The following is a 16818-nucleotide window of genomic DNA, read 5'->3' as shown; positions in this document are numbered from 1 at the left end:
ATATAGGTTGTATGCAACCAGGACGTGGTCCGGTTCACGGCTGCTACAAAAGTGCGTTCCCAAATGCTGCGAATCAATACACATACATATGTTTTCTCTATTTGAACACCATTCATGGGTTGGTCATAAACACACAAAGAGGAGGAAGTCCTAGCCTGGAAGCCCCTGAGCTTCCCAGAGACCATTCATAATTGATAAGTTCAGAAATCGATTATATGGTGTATAACTAGTCATAAAATATTGAAATCAGCTCCAGGGTTGTGCGTTAACACTCGATTTGTCTGACCGATGACGGCATATAGGAACCATTTGAAATCAGACAATGTATTGACAGTATTGTTGTACTTACATTTCTTGTAGCCTCGCTTAAGAACGCAGTTCACCTGAACAAGTGTGAAACAAAATGTCGTCTATATTGGACACGAGACCAGAGTAGTAAAGATGAATCAGAAATAAAAGTAAAGGAAATAATGTACTTGTGCGTAGGAGTGAGGCTCAAGACGTGTTATCAAGGGATCTGATAGAAGTTATTACCTTGGGTTTGTGAAACAGAACAGTTTGATTTCTTCAACTTTTCCTTTTTATTTTTCCTTTGAAAGTGCACTTGAAAGCCTTTCTGAGGTGCGAAGTGTGGAGAAGCAGGTGTACGGAATGGGCAAGAGAATGTAAAATGGCTGCCTCCAAATGCGCAGCGGTCCACAGCGACTGTACAATCGAACAACTCTCGAGATGCTTCGGTTTGGAAGAGGAGAAACGAATCATGACGTCAAAACACAATTCAACTCAAGTGACTCTTGCGGAAAAAAAAGACCTCCATGCATACTCTATTTGATCTTAATCAATATCCTGACACTTTTATAAGGCCCAATAGCTCATAATTGATGACAATTAAATAATAATTCACAGACAATAGCATATGCAATAAATGAACATTGCCATGAACTTTGCATATGGAAAGGAGTAGAATTTGTCCCAGAACACTGGCTGGCTTACTTTTAGAAATGTTTTCCCCATATAAAATTATGGAAATTTCATATATAGTGTGGGTTATAAGTCAAACTTTATTCCACTTCCATTTGAAATTGATACATAAGGCTCACCCAATTATAAGTCTCACTATGGATTTTTAAGGAAATTAAAGGCTTTTAGAGCGCCTTATAGTTCGAAAAATACGTTACATGTTTTGATGGTCTTGCAAGTTTGCAACATTTGTAGAGGCCCCACAGTCAACCGTAAAGTGTATCCAAATATTGTTAATTTATAATACGATTAACGGAAGTTATACTACATTACTATTTAAGATCCAGCCCATTTATCTCCACTTTATTCTTGGTCATTCCATTTACACATCAAACAGCAGCCCGCCTTTAAACTGTCGGACATGCAGGAGAAAGTTAAAACTATCAATTTTAAAAATCGGCTTGAAAGCTTGCAGTCAATTCCGTCAATGGAGTTCTCTATGGCCGAGAGATTAGAGGAATGAGCTAAAGCCAATACATGGTAGAAAACTCACTAGCTTCTCTTGATCAAAGTGAAGCTTTTGCAACACCACAATAACACCAACACCACTGTTTGTTTTATTTCCAGGCCTTGAGACCTAATAAGATGTCCAGTGAGTAAAGATGTTCACTCCTTAAAAAAAAAAAAAAAAGCGTTAAGCAACATCCTTTCATTATATAGGTGCATCGGCAAAACCGCGTCACATGAGTGACGCCTTCAATCTTGACAGGGCTCGCTCCCTGAAAGCCGCTGGTACGACACAATCATTACAAATTGATTGCAAAATAGCTAACAATCATGATTAAATCATTAAATTCTTGTCTATGGTTGGGAGAATGGGGCGAAAATTAACTTCCCGCCAACCTCATTTTTCCTCTAAACACGAAATAATGATTTTCTGCCAGTCTAATTACAAAGCCAACATCTGATCACGGCCGCATCCAGAGGGGATTATCACATGCGCCGGTATTAGACCTCATTACCAGGCTGAGTGCAGAATTATTACATCTTGTAATTGGATGGTGAGATTTATATACAGATCAGGCCACTTTCTGTAAGATTGTAATTACAGGCTCCGTTGGTTAGCTACTTATCACTCAGCAGTGGAGTGCCGGAAATCGCGTTTGATTAACCTCTCACCCTGTCGACGGGTGGTGGGGTTGGTGGTGGTGGGGGGCGCTCTAGCTTCCATGTCTGTTTTAGGGACAACAACATCAAACAATTAATCGCCATCTCGCTCTCGTCACTGCCTGATTATATCCCACAGCTGGTGTTCTGCCGTGAATCCAAATGGTGCGGAAATGATCGGCTAATTCGCCACTTACTCGGGTTAACCTTAAAAAAGCTGTTGAGGTGAAGCACCAATTAGCTGGCAGCTTCTCAATGGCTGAAAAGGTCATTACAATGGGCTGGAGTATGTACAGGTATTATATCCATTGTTTCGCGTGATACTCTTATGGTTAAACTTTAAATTGAGCTGAAGCATCCTCCTCTTTTTCATTGTGCTTGTGAGGGTGGGGGGCGTGCTGGAGCGTATTCCCCGCAGGCCCACTGACTTTGTGCATGAGGTTGGAATTCACTCGGGACTGGACTCTTCACTTCCTTGAACATCAGTATGTTATGTAACGTAACATTTTTTTTTACACTTGTATGACAGTTAGATGTTTTTTAAACGGATGGGTAGAAACTGATTTTTCCATTTTCTATACCATTGGTTTGGATTATGTTCACAAGTGAACTGGAACCTATCTCAGCGGACTTTGAGCAATAGTGTTCACAGCCAATCACAGCGCAAAAAAACAGCAATTCACAATCAGATTCACTCCTAATTAAGAGTCAATCAACCTGACCTGCATGGTTTTGTAATGTGAGAGGAAATCAACACACGCACAAGGACAACATGAAAAGTGGAGTTTGACATTTTCTCAGGAAACACTTGAGATGTGAGTTAACTTTACCTTCAATCACAGGATTGGGACGGGATAGGATAAAAATATGTAAAGGATCAGACGGGAACAGGAGAATTTTTGTTTGTTTTGTTTTTCTAATGTAGCAGCCTGAAAAGGAGCAGGGCAGGCTGGACTAGTTTTCACCGGGACAGGACAGGATTTATTATTTTTTTATTTTATTTTTTTTATTTATTTATTCATTCATTTATGGTCCATGATTTTTTACTGTGGGATGGGACTGGAGTGAAAATCCTCATGTCACCCTCTAATGTAAACTCCATCCAAGGAGGCCAGAGCGGGATTCAAACCCCCAACCTCAGAACTGTGATGCGAACGTGCTTAACACTTCTACACAGGTGCTTCTAGAAATTAAATGTAGAGTGAAAAAATGTATTATAAATTTAAACAAATTGGATTGACTGGTATATTTATGTTTGAGGTTCCACTATAATGGCTTCTTCTATGTGTGGCTGCGCCAACATATGCTAATAAATAGTGAGAACAGGACAAATGCCGCCACACCAAATGAAAAACAACAAAAGGGGAATGAGAAAGAGACGTGAGTGCGTTGTAACGTGAAGCTGATGGACAACGCAGCTCATTTAAGGTTTTGCAACTCAGCAGGAAACAGCCTCAATCCGACATGTCGGGATGACACGGCGGCGAGGAAAAAGGAATGTATCAGCACCTCCTCCAAGGCCCACAGCTCACTTTCTCTCCCCGCGCGCTTGGTTACAATCAATACAGGCCTCCATTTTATGAGACAAGGAGTTAACTTGTTCAATTATGCTGCAGACAGCTCTATTCTTTTGTAACAAGTAATCTGGATAGTGAAATCAACAGTGACAGGCTTATGGCACGGTAGCTAATTACATATTAGCTCCAGCCAATGGCAGTGCGGCTCATAATGGAGATGTAGTTCCACTTCATTATGGGAAAGATGTGGAGGGAGCGAAGGAGGAGCGGGGGGATCAATACCAGCATAGACTCACACATGTTAAAACACACATGTAAAGGGTCTGCTTTTCTACACGTATGCTACTTCACAGGGTCCCCCATGGGGCCGCGTGGTGCTGTCTGATGGCAGGCAGATGGGGCGGGGGAGGCGTTTGAGGGTTCGGAGGTCGCAACCTCCACCACCCTCTCTGAAATAAATTACACTTCCAGGCTCGCACACAAATGTGCCACGTTCTTTGCCAAACTGTCAAGCAATCAGGTGGGTAAATATAAATTTTTTTAAGCTTGCCTTCTAAACACACACACACGCACTGATGCACACAATTAACGCCGCACACTTCACAACAAGGTCACAATCTGAATCAAAGGTTGACGACTAAAGGGAAAAGGGAGGGTTAAAAAAAACAAAAACAAACAAACAAAAAAAAAGGATAACCTTCCCAAAACCGGATGGTGTCTTTGACCTCTGCAGCTAATTGCAAATTAAACTCAACATCTTCTTTTGTTTTTGAAAAAAAAAATCTTTCCATTCATTTCCCCCATTATTGTTATCAGTTTGTAGGATTAGCTGGGGACTAAAGGAGATGATGCCGTCTAAGCCGATGTCAACTGTACAATTGCGCGTCACTCCCTTCTGCAAGAAAAATGTAGATTAAGATAAAGCATCTTGAGGAATAATGGCGTCGCAAAGCCTTTGACAACTAAGCCAGATACAGGGTGATGCTTAGAAAAAGTGGTACCTCCAAGGTCGAACGGTATAAAACCCTGAGAATTTGGACTTTGACCTCAAAGTTTCAGGAAACATCTGCCTTCAATATTACACAAATTTTTAGTCAAAATAAGTGAGCTGGGTTAGTTAGTATACCCCGCCACCCTAGCGAGGATAAGTGGTCACAGACAACGGATGGATGGATGCATGGTGGTCATAATGTGCGATGAGAGCATACGAGATGACATTTTCCGAGATTTCTCCACATGCTATGCGAGTGCGCCACATTTTAAGGGAATGAAAAGAGTCGCTTTAATTGGCAGCGAATGGAATCGGCTGTGTCCACACCCGCAACGGCGCAAGCTGCCCTTCTTTAAATGCTTCTGCTTTTACACGTCTGCCAAAATATCAACACCCGGTCAATCACACCTCACAGATTTACACCAATGTGTAAAACAGAATCAAGGGTTTCTGATTATTTTTAAACGTTGAGGTCGCCTCCTGCTCTACTCTAGTACACAAAATAATAGTAATCCTTTTTTCATAATGTCTTATAATGCAATTAAGATTTATTGAAGTCATGAATACACGTTAGCAGGTTAGTGGGCAATCTGCGTGACAGAAGCATCGTTTAGTGCTCGCGAGCTGAACAATGAGGCGACACGAGAACACAGCTCAAATGCATTAGGCCAGAGCTCAATTAAATGCGTTTTAATCTAAATATGCCTCAATATGCTTTATTGTTCTCCTCTAATTTCCTCGCCGCTATTCCATATGGAGCTGCCGGTTATCAAAGAAGCAGGCTTTATGACTTGTGAAACACTGCAGCTCATCAGTCTTCAGCCATTAATGCGCTAGAGATGAATAGCTCAGCAACGAGGGCACGAGCCCGGAACAAATGCCTGGGATTTCTGGTGAGAATGTATTTAAGACTATGCACTGTTAGCTGCAGGGATCCAAGCGTCATTAGCACCAAGTGGTAAACAGGATTAAGAATGTGCAAAAAGTGCACATAAGCATGCCCTTCATCGGCAATGACGCATTAAGCATTTGTTCAGAAAGTGGAAATGTCGCGTGTACGCTATAAATTAAATGCTCTGCGTCAATATAACATAACTAGATTAAATGAGTCAAGTCTAAAACAATGTCAAAAGTCTTATTTTTGAGTACCTCATTGTCCTTTAAGACTGAATAAAAAAATAATAAATGGCTTTCCATGATGATGAATTTAGAAGGCAGATATCTTCTGGCGTTTGGCTTAAAGACAAAGTGTATGGTGGGGAGGGCTGGTCAACAGGTGAACTCTGCAGCTCTGAAGGTCAATTCCGGCAGCCAGTTCTGATTTACTTTTTAGGAATTCTAAAGGCCTCTAAACACCAATCCAACTGTCGTGTCGCCCTCAAAGTCGGCAAGTCGGGCGCCGTGTACGGACTTTTCGATGCCCGACGTCTGATTGGGGGATTTGAGGCCTTAAGAGATATGTTTCACACTTCTTTTCTACATGCCATACTTTACTTACACTTGAGTAGATGCTATTGCAGATATAACGATCAGAAAGGGTGCCATGTCGCTGAGTGAAAGCAAACAATTTCCCCCCTTTGGTGTTTTTCTTTTCTTTTTTTTTTTTACAAAAGACATAGTTGGGTGGAGCTTGGTTGCACCGCTGATGTGTCAAAGAGCCGAAAGACTCAAATTTGCTCATTTCCACCTCCATTCATGTGATTAGATCAGTCATTTTCTTCCCCATCAAATTCAGTGACCTGGATGAGAAGGGTGGAGATGGTCAGCACAGGTGGGGTCTGCTGAGAGGGCCAAACCATTTGGGTCGGATGTGGGGGGGGTTGGACCATAAATCAGGAGCAGCAGGGGCGAAGAGCAAGTCCGGATTTATAAAGACGTTGCGCTCGGTGGGCCCACTTGTGGACGCCGTGATGAATTGGCGAGCGCATTGCCAAGGCAAACTACTTCATTATGGCACGGCCCAGTGGTCATTAATCTCCCCGGGAGGCCGGCATCCTAAGGGGATCGCCAGACCAGAGAATTTATTCAGGCCTGGAGGTAGCCATTTCATTAGCCATTCAATCTGTTCCCTCTCCCGCTCACTCACTCTTGTGGCTTCATCTCTCTCTCGGCACGTGTTAGCCGTCACCACCGTTTAAATAATCTCTTTGGTGACTTGTCTTTCTTTTTACAAGATGGATTCTCCCAATGTCATTCCACTCTCTTTCTGGGGTTACTTGAGTCTTGATACACTGAAAGTTTGCATTTCAGCAGCCTTGTCACACAATTGCTGCCACAGCGTCATAGTCCAGCAGATGGTTTGTACGTGGATTCGGATGACAGATACTTGGCTCTCATTTGGTTAACAGACAGGAGTTGTTTGTGCACATGAAGTAAAGTCACTTGAATGAAACAGTAAGCATGGTTGAGTAAGTCACATTGTTGACAGGACGGCAATTATTTTTGACTATTTTAGGTAAACGCAGATGGCAATTTGCCGTCTTTGTGAACATGGTGGACAATGAGCTTATTATTTGAATCATTGTGTATATTCAAGTGTTGGCTTGAAACCGCACTTGTATTCGGATTACAATTTTTATTATGTTACTGAGGCATACGAAGTTCCAACAAGGAACGTACTGTGTAAGAGACAGGAAATGTATTGCCTTTGTGCACAGTTACTTCGTCAATAAATACAGATCAGCTCATGTCATGGCTAGCGCTATGCTTTTGGCAGTACATCAAATGAGTTATTGTTGTCTTGCAAATGTGAATATTACAGGACAAAAAAAAGTGAACTAACTGCCATGAAGCAAACGCAAATTCCATTAGTGTATGTGACACTTCCCGTGGACAAAAAAAAACGTTTTTTATTCAGTTTGGCCTGCAGTAAATCAGTCATTATCATTTTTGAAATTAAGATATCTATGTGGTAAAAAATATCTTTAGAGGAAAAAAAATAACACTTGATGAATTGGCCACTTATTTTCTCCATGGAGGATCACGGAAATGTAATCAAAATTACCATCACCTATTTTAGACCAACCCAGTTAAGCAAGTTTATTGACATTTAAACTCTTTCAACAATTTCCGTTTCATTTGAACAATACATCAGAGAGACTCGGGTTACTCATACAGATGGGTTGAGGAAAAGGTGAGACAGAAGAGGGACTTCCCAGAGGTAAACAAGTGCTGGCTACTTCTCGATGTGTAATGGTGCTGTTTCATGGGCTGAAAGCATGGACCAACATGTTATGGGAGGGCCGACATAGACTGATAAATTATTAATGGTCACTATTCAACATGTACCGTACATAGCATCATAACAAAAGATCCACAACAGCTCTCACCAAACATGCACAAATACGTCCATCCATCCGCCCATTTTCTCCAGCCTTTTGGTTCCCAGCTGACTTTGGGAAGAGGCGGGGGTACGCTCTCCCCAGTCCCTTTCAGAGGACATACAAACAAATAACAATTCAAACATTGCAAGATGTGCATTGTTGTTCATTTGGATTCTTCAATTTAACAAAAATGCATCTTTTTCAAATGTGTGAGTAAATCGGCTCGCTGGAATAAACGGCATACAGCGAAAACAACTTAATGCCGGCTGCGAGGCAGAAGCCACTATGTCACATATGAACAATTCAACCACCAAATACAGAAACACTAAAAGCTGAATTAATGTTGTATACAAAACGTCAATAACTGTCTTAAGCCTCATGTCTGGGGCGGTTTTGGGTGAAACCACAAACATGCTAATGCGGTCCCACACCACGGATCCATGCGCTTTATTCTTGCCTGACGGACGCATGTTGTGGTGTCTTTAGTTCTACCATATAAGACTCACTGTCATGCGACCTTGCATCTACAAATGCAAGAAAAGGAAGCCTTCATCTCCGAGTGTTTCCTCGCTCATGTCCCTGAAGGATTTAACCATATATATGTGTGGAATAATTTCATCAACGACGCCGCGTCCCGGTGGGTCCTTTCCACTTTAAACACTTAACGGGTTAAATAAATAATGACGGCTCAAGCGCCGCATGCGCTAACGTTAACCAGCCGCTAGCTCCGGGTCCCACAGCAGCAGGAGTCCTTAAAGTGAATCATTCGGTTTCGCGAAGGCCACCGCGCCGCAGCTATTCCGCCAGCAGATTATGGGCCTTTAAGTAGCAGTCGAGCCTGAAATGTGACTCTGGGGCTAGCGGGCTGTCAGGGAGGAGGCGAGAACCCCTTGAGAGAGATGCAAGGAAATGGCGAGGACACCAGGTAAATTGATAGATAAGAAAAGATGAGGAGGGTGTTCCAAAGGATAATCACGATATAATGAAGTGTCAAGAACTTCCAAAACTGCTAGACATTAATGGTTGTGGATGACCACAATTACTACGTTTACATGCAGGCAATATTTTGGTTAAAGTCAAAATTCCATTATCGGAAACATTCGGAATAACCCGTTTACATAAATGAGTGGACAGTTGGAGTTACTCCTGCATTTTAATTACCTGATTTAAAATGGTGACGCGAACGTTGTGACGCAAATAGACGTCAATTCCGATTCTTAGCTTCTACCATCAATAAAACACATTATATTTATGTCACTGCCTTACCACAGGAATAAAGCAGTCTGTTTCCTCCTCGCTACAAGTGTGCTTTAATGCAGCGAGTCCGAGCTTCAACATGATTGTTACATACATCTGCTTGTGTATTTGCGGCAAGTTGCTCCCGTGACGTACGGACTTGTACACGGTATATATCTGTCTGTACATGCACTGTGTCATTTCCGATGTAGAGACAAAAAATAACGTGAAAACATTGTATTCAAGTTACGCTGACTACGAGCATAACAGTACTTCCTGTACTACAAAGATCAAGATTCCTTGCGGATAAAGCAAGCGCAGAACACAAACCAATGCCTCGTACTGTGATCGCAGTTCGCATGATCCAATATTCGGGTTACGAAAGGGTAAATCCAGTGATTTTATTCGGGTTTTCAAAAACGCAAAAATGAGCGCATGTAAACGTAGTCTTTATATCACAGGTAAATCTCAAGAAAACTATTCAGTGTGCATCGAAATGCAGTAAAGCACGCTTCATTTTCTTATCCTTGTTTGAAAGCTGATAATCGCATTACAATGACATCTTCTAATTAAAGAAAAATAAACAGTCAATAACATATTTCCCAAAGTCTTAATCACACTCAAGTTTACATCTTTAATCTGAATGCATCGCTTGACCTCTGGTGCCTTTTCATTGTAGAAAAGTGGAGAGAAACATCAAATTCCCCCCTCAACTGAAACGACACCTGAACGTCAATATGTGGTCACCGCCCATCCATCGTGAGAGTAAAAGCTGTATTGATTGCCTCGCAGATTAAGGACACTGTGGGGAGCAATTAAAAGGCTGGAGATGAACATGGTAGCATGTTGAATCTCGAATGTAGCTTGGTTCATAGGATGCGGACAGCCTTTAAAATACATTTACATTTGACATAGCAGCGGACAGACGATCCGTCTGTGACATTACTTGTCAAGTGTGTAGCAATGTGTCAGAATCCACATTAATAAGAGTAAAAATAAAGCGCTACCCTCCACTGAGGCCATATTGTTTTCAATTACATAAATGACTCAGCTAAAATAATTAAGTATTACCATTCGTAAGAATGTTTAAAATTCTTATAAAATATGGGTCTGATTTTAACTAGCTATAACTTTAATGATCTTGTGCGCTAGGTTGAGAAAAGCTAATGGCTGACACACCTGCTAACTTAGCATTAGCATTCGTAAGTCACGAGCATTTAACATAAGCAAGGATTCTCAATCTTTCTAGCACTCGTCTAAAGTTTTTTTCCCCACCTGGGAGCTTTTTATAACCTCCATGCTTAAGAGTCCCTTTTTATTCTTGCTCTTAGTTCCTTCCTTCGATGAAACCTACTTTCATGCCTACGTTCCTTCCATTTGTTGTTTTTTCCGGCTTCTTTCCTGCCTTCTTTCCCCTGTGACCTATGGCATCTTTTCCCCCTTGACCTCCTTCCTAACTTTCTTCCCTCCTTCTTTCCTTTATTCCCTCACACTTTTCCAAGCATCCATTCTTCCTTCCGTCACTTAAACCTGCCTTTCTGCCCACTTTCCTTCAGTTTATGTCAATTATTGCTTTGTAAAATTCACTTACTTTATTTGACTCAAATTATTTACAAATTTTCATGGTACTTGTTAAAAAATCATCATAATTTAAAAATATATATCCTGTAATTACGTTTGGCCCACCCATTAATAAAAGTAATTATTGTAAAAATACAATAAATAATTTTAGACATAGATATTTCTATATTAAAATGTGGTTATGCTAGGATAGTTAGCAACTGGAAATGACACAATTTTAGTGGAATACGGGGTGTTTATAAATGTAGTTGACAAATTAGGTGAGGTCCAGTCATACTTTTAATGTCAAAGACGCTTGGTTTTTATTTATCATGTAGATTATTAGTATGTTTCGACCAGTAGCCGGTAAAATTAAGAATCAGTTCCTGCTTAGCATATTTTGGTTGGTTGTGGATGAGATTCTGACATTGGAAAAACCTTCTGATACATGATAGAGATAGAAGAGTCTGAGAACATTCTATTTAATTTCGAAATGTCTCCTAAATTAGTCAACATCGTTTGCCTTTATTTGCGCATGATGTTTTGAGACCAGTGTCAGTCTGACTCCCAGGAGGTGTTCTCAAAATAGAGACAATTGTAGAACATCTTCACTTGAATTGTTGTTGTCATCTTTAGTTATCCAGTCCTCACATTATCCTTGCAGGTCTACATTGTGGTTACACAAGGCAGTAAATAAAGGAAGGGAAATCAATAGCAGTCAGTGATAAGGGCCTAAAGCAGCTAAATATGAAATACAACCTAACAAAATGGTATGGATTTCCAATGGGGCCACGTGACACGGGCTGCTTTGAAATGCAAATATTAACTTATGCACAATGTCCTTCTCAAGCCTCGCCACCTATCGATCGGCTAAAACAAATTCCATTGATCAGTGAATATTTAATAGGGATAATTAAATCTCTCATGGAAGTACTTAGAGCCCATTTTCACTTTTCAGCATCTTCAAGCCCTCCCACCCCGACGCCCGCCTCCGACTCACTTAAGATTCAGCGTGCCGCGCAATTAGAAATAATGGCTAATGGGTTAAAAATAGAAAATGAAGTCTTTTAAAGTCTGTTTCTTGTCAAGTGCAAGTGCATATCTATGTAGCTATCTAGAATATGCAGGCTGCTTTTATTTAACACACTGCATATATATATTAGATTTCATTTACACAATATGAACAATATGGTCATGACTAAAGGGTCGTTCTGCATGACACTTAAAAAAATAACCGTAAAACCACATTTGTTTCATAGTTTTCTCTCATTGTCTTATATGGACATCAAGGTATGGTGAACTTTATTGTGCTAATGGAAATTTTTTACCATTTGCCTTTTATTGTTTTGCCTCATGTAGTTGGTTATGGATGTTAATTTACACAACTGCAGAAATTAGCAGGCGCACATGGGCTAAAACATAAATTTGGTTCCATTCCTTTATGTGAATTATTGTATTAAATTCAATTTAACACATCTATTCAAATGTGCCTATTCAACCTGGTGCCGTTCCTCTCTGTTGTGTTTGATTCTTTTCTTTATTTTATAATTATTTCTTTTAATGCAACATATCCTCTTGGATGGAGTCCGCGAGTGCCCAGAAAGGAGGCTAAAAAGTTATTCAATATCGTATACATATACTGTATTTTTGTTACTTCTGATATTCCCCTTAAACTTCAAAATAGAATTCAGCTTTCCAGATGCCATGTGTGCTCTTCAAAAAGTCACTTGAAAAAACATTGACAAACGCATCATGAGGAGCAGATTTACAATGTTTCTGTCACTGGTGTTGTGATTTTTATTGCTATAATTACGTTTTGTTTGCCGACACTAGTTCCTAAATTGTAATTTGGGAACTAAAAACTAATGTGACTCACTGTGTAACCTGCAGTGAGTCAAAGTAAAAACAGGTAATCGAACATACTGCGCTGAAGTCTACAAAGATTTGTATTGCATTACGCGACGTTCTATAATCTTCAAATCTGTCATCAACTTTTGTACCACATTGCGCTTTTAACATGTTCAGTATTGATTCCAATTGTTTAATGGGAAATGTAACCCTCTTATCTGCAAGAATGTTAAACGGCAGACTGTAATTCCTCTCAAGAGCCTCATCCGAATGTGAAGTGGCGGCAAAAAAAAGCTGTCCTCTTCATCGAGCGACATGATTTATGACAATAGCAGACGGGCAAACAGGAAAAGGTTGCTGTCAGGATAGTATGAGAGGGCAGCTCTTACTTGCATAGACCGCTGTTATACAAAGCAGCAATCAATAGCCCTTTTATTAGTGACTGCAATCAATGTACCTGTGACTGAGTGGGCCAATTAATGCTATCGACCCACGGGACAAGACGAAAGCAGGAGATGAGAGCAGGGCGAAGGGGAAACGCGGCACGGGAAGAGGACGCGCAGCATCCCACTCAGGTCTTGTTTTCTGTGCAGTGGGGGAAGAAATTCCCACAGAGTCTGCCGCCGAGGGCGCCCTGACAGAAAGCAGAGGTCGCATATCTCTCCAGAGGAAGTGAAAGTGTGTGTATTGGCGTGGGGTGGTGGGGTGGAGGACCACCAGTCTACAAACAACCCCCCTTCCCGCTCCATGCCATCTCCGGATGCTGCGATGAGCTGGAATGGGAATGCACCGCTACTATTCTTCTCACCACTGCTTCTGAATAGTAATGAAGTCATCAGGTCACCACTGTGCACACGCAACTTGAGGCCACACTCCCCAAGAGAGTGACCAGAGTGACACCTTTACTCCGGCTCATGTATTACATCACGTACCAACATCATGCACTTCATTCAAAACTGCAGATTCAGTCCGTTTTCCATATTGTTTTTCCTGATTTGGGCTTTGGGTGAGGTGGGGTTTATCCCATATGAAGGAGGGACGGGTACACACTGGTCTAGTTGCCAAGCATTTACAGCGCACGTAGACAAACAAGACAGACATTTATGGGACAACGCCAGAGTATCGGAGAAAGCATGTAGGAATCTATTTTTTGTAGGAAGCTGTTTAGCATGTTGGGGAATTTGTCAGATTGCACGGCGCCAGGCTGGGGGACCAAGTGTGTTTTCTTTTACACACAACTGGCTCAACTGATTTTGACAATTTTGCGGGTGAAAGTCGACTACTTTATCCATTAGACCAGCTAAAAGTAGTAGTTGTGATGCAGGTGATTTTGGTGAATTTTATCAAAGTCTCACCAGACCTGAGCGCTGCTGATATATGTGTGGTGGATGTCACGATATTTCGTTCAGACCTTCCGAATCATTGTAGAACTCAATTCATGAGATGCATTATTATTCTCATCATCTTGATTATATTTTTAAACTCATCCCGTATAAACCGACACGCTGGAATCCATGCAGGAGATTGACAGAGGCAGAGTGCGTTTATAAGCAACTGCAAGGGGATCATCACTTATGGATGATGAAAGTTGGCCTGAGTGACCACAGTCACCGCGATAAAGTGGGCACTTGGAGACCACCCTGATGCTGCATCTGTGTGAGACAAGTCTTTTTATTTTTAGAAAACCATATCATAAAGTCCAAAAAGTTACAAGCTCGTGAAGTTTGAAGTGCAAGGCCATGGCAGAGGTGCTTTACAGACATGAACCCCTCTCAGTATTTGCACATGGGTGTCCGGTTCCCGAGGAGACAGAGATCAGGGGTTGGCTGCCTCATGTCAGTTGACAGTGTAACACTCGCCTATCAGCCTCCCTCGATCAGCGCTTCACTCAAAAACACAGACCTCATCTTCCTGTAGGAAACTCTCTGACCCGGCGTGATGACGGCTTGAGGAGGTGTCATGGAGGGAGGACCCGAGCGAGGCGGAAGGTAGAGGTCGTGGCGGAGGAGGAGTAGGAAAGAGACTGTAGGAAATGACAATGTCTGTGAAGTGATAAGCCTGCGGCAAAGACCCTGGCACCCTGAGGGAGGACTGGGGGCTACAAGGCTTTCGCCTCAGTGCTCAGTCCGACCACATTCCCTGATGACCCCGGCCAGTCGTCTTATTGCCAAGCATGTATGGACCAGACAGAGCGTCTGGTTGTGTTTAGAAGACGGTATACAAGCTTTTTCTTCATGCCGAAAAAGATCTGTCGTCCCATGTAGGATGAAGACATGACAAGTACTTCATTGCATGTACAGTACATGTCGAGTTCAAAATGTGAATCTACCCTTTTAAACAGCAACAGACAATTAAAGGATACATGAAAATGGTGTCCAAAAAGTAATCAGTGCCATTTGTCTTTCCCAAGTTTTTGGCTCTGGTAAACACCAAAGTAGAGATTGTCATGGTTTTTTTTTTTTTTTTTTGGGGGGGGGGGGTTAACGAAAAATATGACCGTTGTTCATGTCTAGTTGGAAGCAAACTTTAAAGATGCAAGCTAAAGTTGTTCTTTTCAAGTAGGGGGGCTGTCCCCGTGCAATGCCAGAAGGGTTACTTTTATTTTGACCTCTTACTAGAATAAAGTGTAATTGCACATCCACTACAATTGGTGGCAGTGGTGCTCTCGTTGTCAGAGTGTGCACAGGGAGTATTAGCGCCTTTGCAGAGCTGCACTTACAACTATTTTTTATGCAAATGATACTAGTAATAATTCCGGTGGGCAGTAAGGGGGGCACAAAATATTTTCTTCTTCCTAGGTGGTGTAACAAAAAAAAATAATTGAGAAGCCGTGTTATATGTGCATTTCCCTGTATGGTTTGTGTAGCCTATGTACCATCAACACTTATAGAATCCTTGTACAAAGGTACTTAGTATCCATTAAATTTGGTGTCCAAGTTATTTATTTTGGAAATACGACTTCTTATCTGTAAGGTAAGTTATTCCATCATCAGAAAGAAATGTGAGTGCATTTTATCTTAACTAGCATCCTCAAAGATGTTTGGGATGCTCTGATAAAAGACTATCTTGTCATTTTTGTTTCAAGCGATCTGCAATTCTATTAACTTGTCTTCTTGCTTGTTGCTTGAATACGAGTTGCCGATCTGCCCTTAAATTCTGCGTGTTTTAAAGCATTTTCCTACTCGCAGAATAAGAATATAGATATTCATTCACCAGTGCTGTTGGCTTTTCTGTCCGTATTTCCAACTGGTTGTCATTCTCACAGTAAATATCCTTGAGATAATTTGAAGCAAGACAGCGTGCAACCGACGTTGACATGAAAATAGCAGTTCCCTTGAACGGAGCTTTAAATGAGGGAAGTTGTCTTTTCAAGGACACATTGCCCATCTCAGCCACCGATTTGATTCATGGCACCAAAGACTTGATCTGAAATCAGAGAAGTGCATATTGAAAGAAACATTGGGCCCGTACCAGTCTTTCTTAAAATTGTTTAACCTTTATCAAAGCTGGTAAACAAGTTATTTTAAATGTTAAATAACCCATTGATCTTGATTTATTTTGTTTTTCACGTGAGTTCACTTTTTCAGACTCAGAAATAAGAAATATTACCAAACTACGGAAAGTGAGCAAGATACATCTTGTGTTTTGTTGATGACTAGAGTTTTTCTTTTTTTTGGGGGGGGGGCCTTCCAATCCAAAATGACTTTTTCTTTCTATAGAAAAGAAAATAGAGCATCATCAGCAGTGCAGTCTGACACAAGAAGGCTCCAGAAAAGTTGAACCACAAGAGGGGAAAAAACTTGCATATGGATCTGTTTTTCAATGAAGGGTCCTGCATTGACTCATCAGCAAAAAACGAAAAGCATGCCAAGCTGCATTAGTCATTAGGCCAACTGCAATTTAGAGATGAGAATCTTGTCCTTGGCTACCACTAGAAGTTTAAACTTTCCGGTTGCAGCGATCACCCACCAGACGAACTCGTATAAAATCCATCCACCGTGTTTGACCTGACCACTAGCTAGCGATTAGCAGGATAAGCTAACACAGTAGTACTTTATTTTCCAGCCAGCCATTATCTTATCTATCCCAGCTATCTTCGAGCAGAAAGCGGGGGGACACCCCGAACTAATTGCCAGCCAATCGCAGAGAAATTTATTTTACTCATTGTAATTTATTTTACACATTCAAATGCCTCAAGGACACAAAGTGTTTTTCA

This window comes from Idiotropiscis lumnitzeri, chromosome 5 (assembly GCF_059441095.1).
Source record: "Idiotropiscis lumnitzeri isolate Australia: NSW breed Sydney's pygmy pipehorse chromosome 5, RoL_Ilum_1.0, whole genome shotgun sequence".
Taxonomy (NCBI): domain Eukaryota; kingdom Metazoa; phylum Chordata; class Actinopteri; order Syngnathiformes; family Syngnathidae; genus Idiotropiscis; species Idiotropiscis lumnitzeri.
Note: the sequence above shows the minus strand (reverse complement) of the source record.